This window comes from Hypanus sabinus, chromosome 4, assembly GCF_030144855.1.
Source record: "Hypanus sabinus isolate sHypSab1 chromosome 4, sHypSab1.hap1, whole genome shotgun sequence".
Lineage (NCBI taxonomy): Eukaryota > Metazoa > Chordata > Chondrichthyes > Myliobatiformes > Dasyatidae > Hypanus > Hypanus sabinus.
The window spans coordinates 45,118,112-45,133,551 of NC_082709.1; positions in this window are offsets into that span (position 1 = coordinate 45,118,112).

Genomic DNA, 15,440 nt, shown 5'->3' on the forward strand with positions numbered 1-15,440 from the left:
CACTCTTTAGTTGCCATGAGGGAAGTGTATGGAGGCATCCAATAACATGCTGATGCGGTGAACTCTACTCTGTTAATGTTTAAGAGAAGAGTAAACGGATTGAAGAGCAGGAGACACTGAAGACCTACAATGCAACAGTGAAGCAACCCATGTATGGACAGAAATCATAAATCTCCCAAGAGAAAGCATAATTGACACACTTTCTTGGCGCACATTGACCGTGACAGTGCATTGTCCCTAAAGCTGTAGTCATGTCCGCACAGAGGCCTTTGCTCCAAGTTGCCCGGCACCTTTTCCTATTTTAGTCCCTTGCACGTCTATCGTATAGAACTCTTCAGTCTTTGCAGTTCTGCCTTCATTTGCTTTGGCCTTAGTATCTGAACTGCCCCGCATAAAACTTCCCATCTCTCCACCTCTGGGTCCTCCTTCAAAGCTATCCTTAAAATCTAGGATATCTGTTCATCTTTCTGATCTCCATTTATGTGACTGGGTTGCAAATCCAGATTGACCATTCTCCTGTAACGTTCATTTTAAAAGACACTATATGAATGCAAAATATTATTCTACATTAGGGTTAGCATCTAAGTAAAATTGACAAAACTGAGCAAAAAAGATATTAGAACATTGTATGTGTTTACCAGACTTGAGCAGCTTGTGAATCCCATGGCACAGAATACTTGCATGTTCAATATTTGTATGTGCTCTGATATTCTCTAACTATAATGCTGGTATCTTTCAAAACAATTTGTATGTGATCCTAGGATCCACCATTGATTTGCACTGCGCTGCCTCTCCAAGGGTGGCAGTGTGCTGGTACTACTCGTCTGTATCGTGCTTTATTTTCTCTGCCAGGTTGGTTTAGCTTACAGGTTAAAGTTGAGTCTATCAATAATCATGTTTATTTTGCACTCAAAAATCAGTGCAGAAGAAGTCTAATGAACTCAACTGAAGAAAATGAGCTCTCCAGCACATTGGATCCTCTCCATGTGTGCAAGTAACACGTTGTTCCGGGACATGGCGAGCTTTACAGAAATGTTTAATGTGACATATTCCCTCACTGGGCTGCCTCTGCAATGCAAGTCTGTATTGTTTCTCAGGTAATATTTCTGTAATGCTTAGTAACTCCAAAACATTAAACTAATTGAAAAGCAAAGACAGAGATCTGAAATGTGAGCCTAACTTCACTTTTTACTTGAAGTGACGGGTGCACGTATCACTTGGTGATTTGATGACATTTGTCATTTATGTACCTTTATAGATAACCCACAATGCATTATGTAAACAACAAAAAGTGCTTAATCAAACAATATATTTAGATTATTAATTAAATATTGCTGAAATATTAAAGAAACTACAATTTTGTTACCAAGTCTTTCGTCTGGTAATTTTATCTACCGATTTCTGATAGCTTTCTATTTTGAGAATGTTGTCTCTTTCTGCTTTGGTTTTAAGAAGGAAGAGAAAAAATTAGTAGTAGCAATTTTTTGTAAATGTTGTAATCTGATAGTTTCAGTGAAACATCCATTTACCCTTTTGAATGGTGGAATACTGGAGTTACATTTTGGAACATTTTGCTCTTTTGTACATGACGTCACCATCTCTGGTCAGGAATAAGTTAGATTTTGCCAGGTTAACTTACTTATTGATGGCGTTCGATGTTGAGATGTTCCTTACAGGGAAAGTGGGCAGAAACTAACATCAACAAATAGGGATGGGTGAAGGATTCACTTCAGACGTAGTTCAGAATTGTGTTATTCTGTATGATATGATCGTATTGAAACATTTGACAATCCTAGCAGTACAGAGTTGATACACATAAGTACAGGTATGGAACCAGCAATCGCAGTCTCAGAGGACAGCTATGCAAGACAGGGATGAAAAGAAAATCATCTACACACAGGATGGTGAATGTGTGGGATCAGGCTTTTCTCATTTCTATCTCTTCTTCTTTTCTGTGCTACGCTAAAATGAAGTGAGTTTGGAATTGAAATTAGTTTATTATTGTCACCTGCACTGAGGTACAGTGAAAAGCTTGACGAAGGGTTTTGGCACGAAACATCGATTGTTTACTCTTTTCCATAGATGCTGCCTGGCCTCATGGGTTCCTCCAGCGTTTTGCGTTTATTACTTTGATTTCCAGCACCTACAGATTTACTCTTGTATCTTTTTCTTTCAAGGGTCTCGACTGAATTTCTCTAGTGCATGGCCCAACAGAGATATTGCTACCCCACTTTATGTACCTTCAGAAAGGGAGCCAGTTTGATATGATTTTTTTGAACCTTGGTTTCACCTCAAAACCATTTTGTAGTGAGATCAGTTCTTCCTCCATCATTCCTGTTAATTCCTCATTGTCACTCATTATATCAAACATTGTCATAAGTATAGATAATCAATAGTTTTGTGTACTTACGATATTTATGCACCCAGAGAAAGCCCTGACAGCATTAATTTTGGGTGTCTGGCTCTCTGTTGTGTTATGAATGTGCCACAACTCTGAGGGGCCGAAGGGTACAAAGTAGCCACCTCCTTTTTGAGAATCGCAAGATCGCTATTAATTCAGGTCTGGGACCCAGGAAATAAGAGAGAATCCACAAAGATTTGGAATGTGTCCTGGCCTCAGCGAAAACAAAACCCCTGATAACGGCTATTGTCTCTTGGAGACGGAATTGTGTATTGAGTACTGTACTATTCATTGAAGCCCCTCAGGGGATGACCAGAGTGGGCTGGTTGGGGGATTGCATCATCCCAACCTGATTGACATCTGAGACCCTGTGGGTAAGGATAAAAGAGGGTCTGGGGAACAACCCCTTCAGACGCACCAGGAGAAACGCTAGAAATCCCGTGACAGCGTTTAATAGTGACAGCTGGTGGGGGGGCTCGGGTGCGTCCTTTTCCCTGCCTGGGATTGGCAGCCTCACCACGGAAGAATGGCTTTAGCTAAAGGAGAGGTCACAAGTGAACGGCCACACCAATGGGACTCCTGATGGATAGAAATCATAAAGGTTGGAAAACCCGCAGCACTAACTGTTCCCATTCTATTCCTATTTCTCTCTCTCTCTCCAACAAAGTGCAACACAGCGACAACCAAAAGGCTGCAGCCTGAATGAACTGAGTGACTTTTATATTTCCATCGGACAATACATTATCCCCTAGACAACGATAGAGCTTATTTCTTATTGATTATTATTATACCTGCACTTTTTGATTTAGTGTTGACAACGTATATTATCTGTATGGTTGCATTGATATTATTTTTGTGTATTTTTACTAATAAATACTGTTAAAAATAGTGCCATCAGACTTCAACAGACCTCTCTATCTTTGCTGGTAAGTGACCCAGTTACGGGGTTCGTAACAGTTGTCAGAAGTTTTTACCTAATTATTTTTTCCCAACAAAGGCATTTGAACCTTCAGAGGTGTCTTATCAATATCAACATGCTTCCACTGTAGATATGTAATTCAAACAAACCATTTGTCAACTAAAAATAACTGAAGTAAACAATGTCATTATGACTATTGAAATTGTATTTAATCACTTCCTGTTGTCTTTGATCTTAAGAGTATAAAATTTTGATGTACTATTGGATTTGTGAGTCTCTATCAAGTGTCATCATGAAAATATCTGCTTGTGATGAATAAAGACTTCTATATCACCAGATTCAGAGTCTCTGCAATAACTTTGATCACAGTTACAACATTTGGGGGCTCATCTGGGATATGTTTGTGATTCTCTGTGTTGCCAGTGACTTAAACCGTCTAAAGAGGAGTATTTTTAAGAGTAGCACCCATGCTTAGATCTGTTTGGATCTCAGGATCATAAAGTATCAAAGAATATGGTAGAGAGCTGAACTGGTAGGTATAAAAGTGTGTGGAGTGTGTGCGCATGGATGTTTGCATAAGGGACCAGCTATTAGACAGTTTTGGGTAGCTTGGTGAGATGGGGCCACCAGTTGTCAAAGGTGATTACTGACTGTTCAGGTCACCAGAGTGGTGCATGTATACTCATTTGAGAACTGTATTGTAGCACATACAGTTTGCTTGTGAGTGTTTCTGTGTGTTTTAAGAACATGTTTGAAACTTTGGGGTAACAGAGAGAGTTTTATATGAAAGGGAACAAGCACCATGAGTTCAGTGTCATATAAGTGGAAAATTGCAGAGTACACCCTCTGTGGTTTTAAGTATGTACTGTTTAATTTCTATCCATCCCTTATATTTTGCTTTGTATGGGAATTAGTGTGGAAATATTTGAGGGAGAGGTTATACCCAGACGTATGTGTTGGGATGACACTTGTTGAGCTCAGACAACATCAGATTGAAAAACTGATGACCTGAGCCAGTCCTTGACCCTGATTATTACCATTCACTGGCCTTTCACCCCAGAAAGAAGCAAAGCATTTTGACTGAACTGCCCTCATTTAAAGTCCATTGTGGGAATTCAGAATCCTGGCATAACTTTGAAGAAATGATTGAAATTCACCTGACGTACCCTAGAGATATATACATGTTGGCTAAAGTGAAATTTCCTAGGTATATGTGGGGTAGTATGGCCCAGGTTGTGCGGGATGCTACATGGTCAACTACCGGAAAGGAAGGTAATGAAGAAAGGTATTGCTGCATTAAGGGAGAAGGGAGGCAGCAACTGGGGTGAGGTGAGAGTAACTGGATGATGATAATATCAATGGCTCAGAGATCTTATGAGCCTGTCATGGATTCTGCAGAACGTAAATATCGAGCACATGAGGAGTATTCAGAGTTGGACAGTCCAGGGAGGGAGAATCCAGTCTTCCTGAAAATGCTGAAGGATGGCCTGAGAGCCCACCAGGAAGTTTTAAATTTGTGGATAGCAGTGGAATCGACTGTATTAGTGGATGCTGCTGCTGGGTAGATACAAAGGACTTGCTTTGTTTGCCAGCAGCGGGTATACCTAGCAAGGGAGTACCAGAATAGATGTAGAAGGGTAAAGGAAATAATTTGTTATTGTTGTGGTCTCTCAGGCTGTGTTTGGAGGCAGTGTCCTAAAAAGAGAGAAAGCTGAGATAGTCACCTGCCAAAAGAGACAGAAATGACAACAGCACCCTCTCTGTCTGATTTGACTGCTGACCAGATCATAAAGAGTGAAAATAACATCCAGGTTAGATAAATGACTGTCGGCTGGCGGAGGCCTCCATCACCCACAAATACCGTATGCACAAAAGGCTTATTGGGTGGCCAGCAATGTGATATGTTAGTAGACATGGGGTCTTCAGTATCAATATCTGATCCACCCTTGCCTTAGTTACTAGTGCAAGGTCTGAAACAGTGAAAGCAGAGAGAAGTGAGTGTGATTGAGGGAGTGCAGCTTCCTGCAGATTTTTGGGTGTGCCCAAACATTGAGTGTACTGTCCTGGGGATGGACATACTAAATAAGGCAGATTCAATCATAGACTCAGGAAAAGGAGAAATACCATGGACAAGACTGAGACAGTGAGAATGTTTGATCCACAGAATAGACAAAATAGCCCATGGAGGGACAGCAGCCCCAAGCAGCATCAGGACAGAAGACAATGATCGTGAATCATGTCTGGAGTCCCAAGAGTAGAGGCCAAATACAGTCAAGAGGTGTGACTCCCTGCAGAGGGAGCAGCAATTAAAGTAAAGGCTCACCAGAAAGGGCAAACAAGATTTATTCAAACAAGAGGACATGAGTTGAGAGTTAGGGGGCAAAAGTTTAAGAGTAACATGAGGGGGATTTCTTTACTCAGAGAGTGGTAGCTATGTGGAATGAGCTTCCAGTAGAAGTGGTAGAGGCACGTTCAGTATTGTCATTTAAAGTAAAATTGGATAGGTATATGGACAGGAAAGGAATGGAGGGTTATGGGCTGAGTGCGGGCCACTGGGACTAGGTAAGTGTAAGTCGGCATGGACTAGAAGGGCTGAGATGGCCTGTTTCCATGCTGTAATTGTTATATGGTTACATGGCAAGTGTGTGCAGTTCATGGAGCAAATAGAGAAAAGTTAATGAGTTCGCAGAAATTGCAAATATGAAGAAGGAAACTACAAGTGCCAATTTAGTAAGATCTTATGGAGAAGGGAAGGAACATTGCAGCAGGTTAACATAATGAACAAAGCAAAACAGATGATATTGTTGATAGAGAACCAGAGGGAGCAAAGATGAGCCTCCCACAGCCAGGTAACCAAGTCATGGTAAGGCAGCTGTCTGAAAAGGTAGTGTTCACTCCCAGGTGGATAGTCCATAGATGGTGCTTCTGACCAATGATACCTGTGTGTGTTTACAGATCCAGCAGGGCAGCCAGTAGAAACATTGGACTCAGGCTGAGTCATATGACTCACCCTCTTGTCAACCTTTCACATCAAGTCCTTCAACAGCAAGTTCATTCCAGAGAACAGCAGCCTGCTGCATCACCTCTGACCACACATGATGGAAGTAAACCCGCAGATAAAGAGAATGGAAAAGCGAAGTCTGAAGTCATAGAGAGCGTGTGACAACAAGCCTTGAATAACATGTTAAATATAATGGTAATGGTATTCTAATGAAGGCTGGAACTTGAAGATAGATGATTCGTTGTATAGATCAGCATAGAAAAATATTGGGAAAATAGATTGAAGGGTTCTGAGTTATGGCAGAAACAGCAAGTTTGGCCCCTCATTCGTTTCACAATCTCGATGGTACAGTTGACTGAGAGAGAATTGAACACAGAGTCTGAACATGGCCACCCCAACATGAATGGGAGTGAACACAAATGAGCCGGTCCTTCTCAGGGGTTGGGCAGCAATCGAAAGGTCAGCCCGGGACGGCTTACCCCTGGAATGAGGTCCTTGCAGCTATTTGAATAGAAACCAGCCCAGACCCTGTGGATCGATCAAAAAGACTAGTTTTTCAGGTCATTCAGATAATCTTCTATTATGGCATAGAATGTGAACTATTGTTGTGAACCTGAAACAAAGGTAGCTTGCTGTAACCCTGCCCACAGAGTAACTACTGATAAGTTCAGTTATCAGAGAGTGAAGGGGGAAGACAAGGATGTGTAAACTGCAATGGGCCAGGAGGGAAGGTGCCAACAAGTGCATGAACAACAAAACTGCATTTGGTGATGATAGAAGCAGATATATCAGGGACATTTAAGAGACAGGCACATGGATGAAAGAAAAATGGAGGGATATGTGGGAGGGAAGGTTAGACAAATGTTAGAGTAGGTTAAAAGGTATCACAATATTATTGGTTATGCTCCATATTCTATGTTCTATGTGTATTCTGAAATATGGACTAAGCAAGCAAGCTTGAGTTGAAATGGTGGCACATGGAGACACTGAACCGTGTTGAGGTTTTCCGCCAAGATCTTGATCCTAAACTCTTGGCCTTTTGTGTTATTGGATGGAAAATGCATTTTGGAAGTAAAGCTGCACAAGAAATGTCCACTCTGTTCCATGTCTCAATAAGCAACAACTTCCAATGAGTAATTGGAGATTTGCCCTTGAATGATGGGTGTTGAGAGACAGACACCATATGTCCAGTCCTTTACCCAGTACATTAGAAAATGACATTGTTCCTGCTTCTTACATTCAAAGCGTAATCAAAAATAACATTTTTGCTGAAAACTTTCTCCCTCCCTCCCCTTCCTGAATCCCTGTCTCTATCTCATGCAGGCAACAAACATGAATTACAAATTCACGATGCCCATAGCTCTCTCAACTACCCCTTGTCCCACCCAGGCAAACGGGCTTCAGCTACTTGGGTCACTGGGATCTCTTCTGGGGCAGAGGTGACATGTACAAGAAGGATAGGTCGAATCTGAACTGAAGTGGTATATTATTGTTGTGGGGAAGTTTGCTAATGCAACTTAGGAAGGTTTGAAGCACTTTGGCAGTGGGGGGAGAGGGTCCCAAGGTAGTAGTGATTCAAATGAGAAAGTTGAAGTAAATATCAAGGTTAAAGCAAGCAAGTTTGATAGGCATGACAGGCAGCAATAAAGGTCTTGTGTGCTAACCTGCATTTAGTTAAGTGCAGGCAGCCTGGCAAATAAGGCAGGTGAATTTAGAGCATGGATTAGCACATGGGATTGTGATATTATCACTATTACAAAAGGATAGGCAGGACAGACAACTCCATGTTCCAAGCTATGGATGCTAAAATGAAATGGAGGTTGGAAAGGATTGAGAACTGCAGTATTCATTAGGAAAAAACACCATGGCTGTTTCATTGAGGTTATTCTTGGGAGAATGTCCAATGAGGTTACATGGGTGGAACTTAGAAATAAAAATGGGGTGGTCATTTTGAAGGAACATTGCCCCCTCCCTTAGTCAGCAGGAACTAGAAGAGCAAATATGGTTGTAACAGTAGCTGGTTTCAACTTCTCTAACTTTGACTGGGATTGCCATTGCAATGGGATTGCATAGGCCAGAACTTTTGTACAGGAATTTTCTGAAACAGTGTGTAGGCAGCCCCACAAGAGAGGGACTAACTCAGTCTCCTCATAGGAAAGGAGACTGGACAAATGTTGATGCTTCAGTGGTGGAGCACTTTGGGGCCAGATGCCATAACTCTATGTTTACAAGATAGTTGTGGAAAGAGATATGACTGCTCCACAAGTTGGAGGAAGTTGGCACAATTGGGAGAAGGCTAATTTCAATGTTTTCAGGTTGGAACTCTTAAAAATTGACTGGGACAGCCAATTTGCATGTAAAAAACACTTGGGATGTAGGGATGTATTTTAAGAGGTAGGCAGAGTGCTTTAATAACCTGTTCTTGTTGGTGTGAAGGGCAAGGCTGGCAAGATTAATCAATCTTAATTGTCAATGGATATTGAGGTTCTGGTCAGGAAAAAGAAGGAGGTGTGGCGACCCACCTCCCAGAGCACTGGAACCGGCTCACAAATTGGCGCGCGCCGGCATTGAGGCCAGTCCCAAAAAGGGCGCCAAGTCTGCTTCACCAGCAAGGGGAAAAGCCCGCGTGCGGGACGGGACTGTGAATACGCGCCCCCTACAGTATTCCCCCCCCGGGGAGGGCGGGATCAGGAAGGCTTTAAAGCGAGGCCCGAAGTTCGAATGAATGTCTTTTGCAACTGCAGCTCATGGACTCCGTGTCGTTATTGCAGCACTGCGTGTAGTACGCCGCTACAATTGGGGACCCCGACGGCCCAAACGATATTTGAGCTGGAGATGAACGACGCCGCATCTGTTCATGCAGTTCTGTTAAAACTGCCAAGCTTCTGGATGCTGCGACCTCACCTATGGTTCCAGCAAGCAGAAGCCCAATTCCACATTCGGCAGATAACCTCGGAGGACACACGTTACTACTACGTGGTGAGCTCCCTCGACCAGGAAACAGTGGCCCAGGTTGAGGAGTTCATACAGTTTCCCCCAGCGGACGGCAAATACACAGAATTCAAAGCCTTGCTCATAAGGACTTTCGGACTCCCGTAGCGTGAGCGAGCTGCCCGCTTACCGCACCTGGATGGTTTGGGAGACAGACCTCCATCGGCTTTGATGAATGAGATGCTGTCCCTGGCTGGAGGACACAAGCCCTGCCTCATGTTTGAGCAGGCATTCCTGGAGCAGCTGCCCGAGGACATAAGCCCGCTGCTGTCTGACGCGGATTTCAGCGACCCCTGGAAGATGGCAGCCTGGGTGGACTTGCTGCGGAATGCCAAGAAGGAGAGTGGGGCGTCCGTCGCACAGATCACCAGGCCATGCTCCCGGCAGCAAACCAGACCCGGCCCAGCAGCAGAGCCCGCTAACCCCAGAGGCAGGGGTGAGGGGACCAACGAACAATGGTACTTCTACCACCAGTGGTGGGGCGCAGAAGCCCGCCGCAGTAGCCCACCCTGCAAGTTCCCGGGAAATGCCAAGGCCAGCTGCCGCTGATGGCTACGGCGGCTGGCCATCGGGATAGCCTCCTGTATGTGTGGGACAAGTGGTCGGGATGCCGTTTTTTGGTCGATACCAGAGCCGAGATCAGCGTCTTACTTCCGACAAGTTACGACACCCGCAACAGGGCACCGGGTCTCACCCTGAGGGCCGTGAATGGCAGCACAATAAGGACCTACTGCACCCGTACGGTGCGGCTACAGTTCGGCTCCAGCCAGTTCACGTGGGACTTCACACTGGCCGCCGTAGTCCAACTGCTCCTGGGTGCGGTTTTTTTGCAGGTTCACAGCCTACTGGTCGACCTGCCGAGGCAGAGACTGGTCCACGCCGAGACCTTTCAGACGTTCTCCCTGGGTGCAGCCCAGTTGCCAGCCCCTCACCTAGACTCCATCGTGCTGTCCAACAATGACTTCACCAGAGTCCTGGCGGATTTCCCATCGGTTCTGGCACTGCAGTTCATGGCAGCCATGCCCTGACACGACGTAGAGCACCACATCCTGACACAGGGACCATCCCTCCACGACCGTGCTCGAAGGCTTCCCCCGGACAAGCTCCGACTGGCGAAGGTGGAGTTCAAGAGGATGGAGGAATTGGGGATCATACTGAGGTCCGACAGCCCATGGGCCTCCCCCCTGCACATGGTGCCCAAAGCATCAGGGGCTGGAGACCATGTGGGGACTACTGCAGGCTGAACGAGGCTACAACACCGGACCCCTACCCTGTGCCGCGCATTCAGGATTTTGCAGCAAACCTGCACGGCACACGGATCTTCTCCAAGGTGGACCTCGTCCAGGGATACCTTCAAATCCCGATGCATCCGGATGACGTCACCCTTTTCGGCCTTTTTGAGTTCCTCCACATGCCGTTTGGCCTAAAAAATGCCGCACGGACGTTCCAGCGGTTAATGGACGCAGTGGGACGCGACCTGGACTTCGCTTTCATCTATTTGGACGACATCCTCATAGCCAGCAGCAGTCATCAGGAGCATCTGTCCCACCTCTGTCAATTCTACGCCCGACTGAGTGAATACGGCCTGACAATCAACCCAGCCAAATGCCAGTTTGGGCTCGACACCACTGACTTCCTGGGCCACAGGATTACTAAAGACTGGGCAACCCCTCTGCCCGCCAAGGTAGACGCCATGTCCCCCATGTCCCGCCATGTCCCCCATGTCCCGCCATGTCCCCCAACCCTACACAATCAAAGGCCTTCAGGAATTCGTGGGTATGGTAAATTTCTACCAGCGCTTCCTCCCTTCAGCTGCCTGAATCATGCACCCCCTGTTCGCCCTGATGTCAGGTAAGGGCAAGGACATTACCTGGGACGAGGAGTCCGCCGCCACTTTCATTAAAACGAAAGAAGCCTTGGCAAACGCCGTGATGCTAGTGCACCCCAGAATGGATGTCCCTACCGCCCTCACAATGGACGCATCTAACACGGCAGTTGGTGGGGTGCTGGAACAACTCATCGAGGGTCGCTGGCACCCCCTGGCGTTTTTCAGCAAAGATCTGCGACCACTCAAGCTCAAATACAGAGCTTTCGACCAGGAACTGTTGGTGCTATACCTGGCAATCCGGCATTTCAGGTACTTCTTAGAAGGTAGGCCCTTCACCGCATTCACGGACCACAAACCACTTACCTTTGCGTTCACGAAGGTGTCCGATCCCTGGTTGTCCCGCCAGCAGCGACATCTGTCCTACATCTCTGAATACACGATGGATGTCCAGCATGTCTCGGGAAAGGACAATGTCGTGGCGGATGCTCTGTCTCGCCATACCATTTTTGCCCTGTCCCAAGGGGTAGACTATGAAGCATTGGCGGAGGCGCAGCAGGCAGACGAGGAGATCCCAAGTTACAGAACCGCAGTCTCCGGTTTGCTCCAGGACCTCCCCGTAGGCCCAGGTGAGAGGACCCTACTCTGTGATGTCACCACTGGCCAACCCTGCCCTGTCCACCCAGCAGCCTGGCGGCGGCGCATTTTCGACTCCATTCACAACTTAGCGCACCCCTCCATCAGGACAACCGTCTGGATGGTCTCCAACAGGTTTATTTGGCACGGACTCCGCAAGCAGGTCAGTGAATGGGCCAAAACGTGCATGCACTGCCAAACTGCCAAGGTGCAGTGGCACACCAAAGCTCTGCCGCAGCAGTTCCACCCCACCCGCTGGCATTTCGACCACATTCATGTGGATATCGTGGGCCCCCTGCCAGTGTCGCGCGGAGCGCGGCACCTCCTGACTATCGTGGACCGGTTCACAAGGTGGCCAGAGGCGGTCCCGCTCACCGACACCACCTCCGAATCTTGAGCCCGGGCACTGATCGCCACCTGGGTATCTCGCTTTGGTGTACCGGCCCACATTACCTCTGACAGAGACGCCCAGTTCACCTCCAGCCTGTGGTCAGCTATGGCCAGCCTTTTGGGGACATAGCTGCACCACACAACTGCTTACCACCCACAGTCGAACGGACTGGTGGAACGTTTCCACCGTCACCTGAAGTCGGCTCTCATGGCCCGCCTGAGAGGACCTAACTGGGTGGACGAGCTTCCCTGGGTCCTGCTCGGAATCCGCACGGCACCCAAAGAGGATCTGCACACCTCGTCGGCCGAGTTGCTGTACCGCGCACCCCTGGTTGTCCCAGGGGAGTTCATACCAGCCCCAAGGGGGCAAGAGGAAGAACCCGCAGCAGTCCTGGGCAGACTACGCGAGAGGCTCGGTAACCTGGTCCCCGTACCCACTTCGCAGCATGGGCAGTACCCGACCTGCATACCCAAAGACCTGTTAAACTGTAAGTTTGTTTTTGTACGACCGGGCGGACATCAGGCACTGCTACAGCGGCCCTATGAGGGGCCGTTTACGGAGATCAGAAACAACGGGTCCACATTCGTGCTGGACATTGGGGGGAAAGAGGAGGTTTTCATGGTGGACCGACTCAAACCGGCCCATGTGGACGTGGCGCAGCCGGTCGAGATTCCGGCACCGCGGCGCAGAGGCAGACCTCCCAAGCAGGGTCCAGCCCAGACTGTGGACATTGGGGGGGGTGTATCGCCGGTTCTGGTGGGGGGGGTTATGTGGCGACCCACTTCCCAGAGCACTGGAACCGGCTCACAAATCGGCGCGCGCCAGCACTGAGGCCAGTCCCAAAAAGGGCATCAAGTCTGCTTCACCAGCAAGGGGAAAAGCCCGCACATGGGACAGGACTGTGAATACGCTCCCCCTACAGCATTCCCGCCTGGGGAGGGCAGGATCAGGAAGGCTTTAAAGCGAGGCCGCGAAGTTCGAATAAATCTCTTTTGCAACTGCAGCTCATCAACTACGTGTCGTTATTTCAGCGCTGCGTGTAGCACACCGCTACAGAGGCATATATTTGGGATTAAGTGAATCCCTTGAGGAATGTGATGGGTGAGAGTATTCAAGAAGGAAAATAGGAGGGCAAGAAGGAGCAATGATATACCCCAGAGTACAGGGGAATCCTAAAAGATACAATGAGTATAGTAAGTGCGAAAGAGTATCTTGGGAAAAAGAAGGACCCCATAAGGATCAGTGTATGTGTGCATTTTGGGAAGATACACAAGGGTAGGGTAGGGTAGTGAATGCCAAGATCCTGGGGATTGTTGTTGCACAGAGAGATAAGACTATAATATTGTGTGACTTAGGAGCAGAATTAGGCCATTCAGACCATCAAGTACTCTGCCAATTGATCATGGCTGACTTATTTTCCTTCTCAAACCCATTCTGCTGTCTTCTTCCCATAACCTTTATACTCCAGAAGATCTTGGTGTAGAGGTACCTATTTCCTTGAAAATTGGCAACACAGGTAGATAGGGTGGTGAAGAAAGCAGGTGACATGCTTGCTTTCATTGACTATGGAATTGAATACAAGAGATAGGCTATCATTCTACAGTTGTACAAAACATTGGGTCGGCTACACATGGAAGACTGTTCCAGGAAATTAAGTTAGAGAGGGTGCAGAAAAAACATCAGAAGGATATTGTCTGGATTGGAGCACTTGAGTTATAAGGAAAGATTGGACAGACTGGGTCTGTTTCCCTGAGGGAAGGAAGCTGAGAGGTGAACATGACAAAAGTATATAACATGATGGGAGACACAGAGGGGATGGATAGTCAGAGTCTGTTTCCCATGGTAGGGATGTCTAAAGCTAGAGGATGTAGATTTAAGGTGAGAGGGACGAGGTTTAAAGTGGATCTGAGGTGTGAAATTTTCACACAGAGTAACTGGTATTTGAAATGAACAGGCAGAGGAGGAGGTGGAGACTGGAACACTAAAAACATTTAAGAAAGATCTGGATAGATAGCTGAAAGAGAAGGACATTAAGGGATATGGAATTAATGCAGGTAATTGGGATTTGTAGACATAGGCCTGGTAGTTGGCAGATAAATTTAGGGCCAAAGGGTCTGTTTCTATGCTATATCTTACGGCTCTCTCACTCTAAAGGTTCCACCACCAAACATGTATTCCCCCCTCCTCCCCTTTCAGCATTTCAAATGGATTACTTCCTAGCTGATTCTCTGGTTTGCTCTTCCATCCCAGGCTAACACTCACCAATATGAAACAGTTTTCATGCAGAAACTGTTCTTTCAACTCTTTCCTTCCCACTATCCTGGACCCAAACAACCTTTCCATTTGCTTGCTCACCGTTCAATCAATTCTGCTGCATTTGCTGTTCACAATGTGACCTACTCTACACTGGTGTGTTGCAGGCCTCAGTTTCGAATTCTATAGATTTTCTAAAGTAACTGTGTGAGAATTGAACATTAATATTTGACAATATATTGGCTGAGTTTTATTGTTCTATTTACATAGTCTGATGTACCGGCCATGTTGAACACCCTTTCCATTTAACAATGAATCCACACATTACACAGGCAAAGAGGGCAAATCCATCAATCAACTGATCTTGCTATGTTTTGTAACTCCAGAAACTAATTGAAAGAAAAAGATATGGGAGCCCGGAATAATGTGTCTACTTTGTTTTACTTTTATTGAGGCACACGCGTAGGACATGGTGGCAGAATGACCTATGCCCCTCAGGTACTTCGTGCATATAACCCATAATGAAATATGTAAACAAACAAAGAATGCTTAATCAAACAATATACTTACAATATTACTCAAATCTTACTGAGATATTAAATGCACAGCACTCCTCCCTGCTTAGCTATAAATTCCCAATCAATATTAGATGCCTCTCAACTCAAATATGTAGCATATTTCTTACTAGTCATCTTATATATAAAGTGTACTATATAATACAACTGCTGCACAGGCATCCACAGCATGGTAAATTTTAAACTGTCCCAATCAAGCCTAAGATTTAATTGCTAAGGAGGATTTCTTACTCTTGTTGGATAACAGCTTTCCTGACAAGGGGGAGGGTTCACTCTACTTGGTAGCTGAAACCTATGGCTGTGAAACAATCTCAGGTTCTGGGGCCTCCTCTATGGTGGTTGTAGGGTTGTAGGAGTTGACTCTGGGACAGCAGGAAGTGGTTCTGACAGCTCTGGACACTGTTCTTCAATTGACCTCAACTGATTGATGTGTTGTTTCCGGATGACA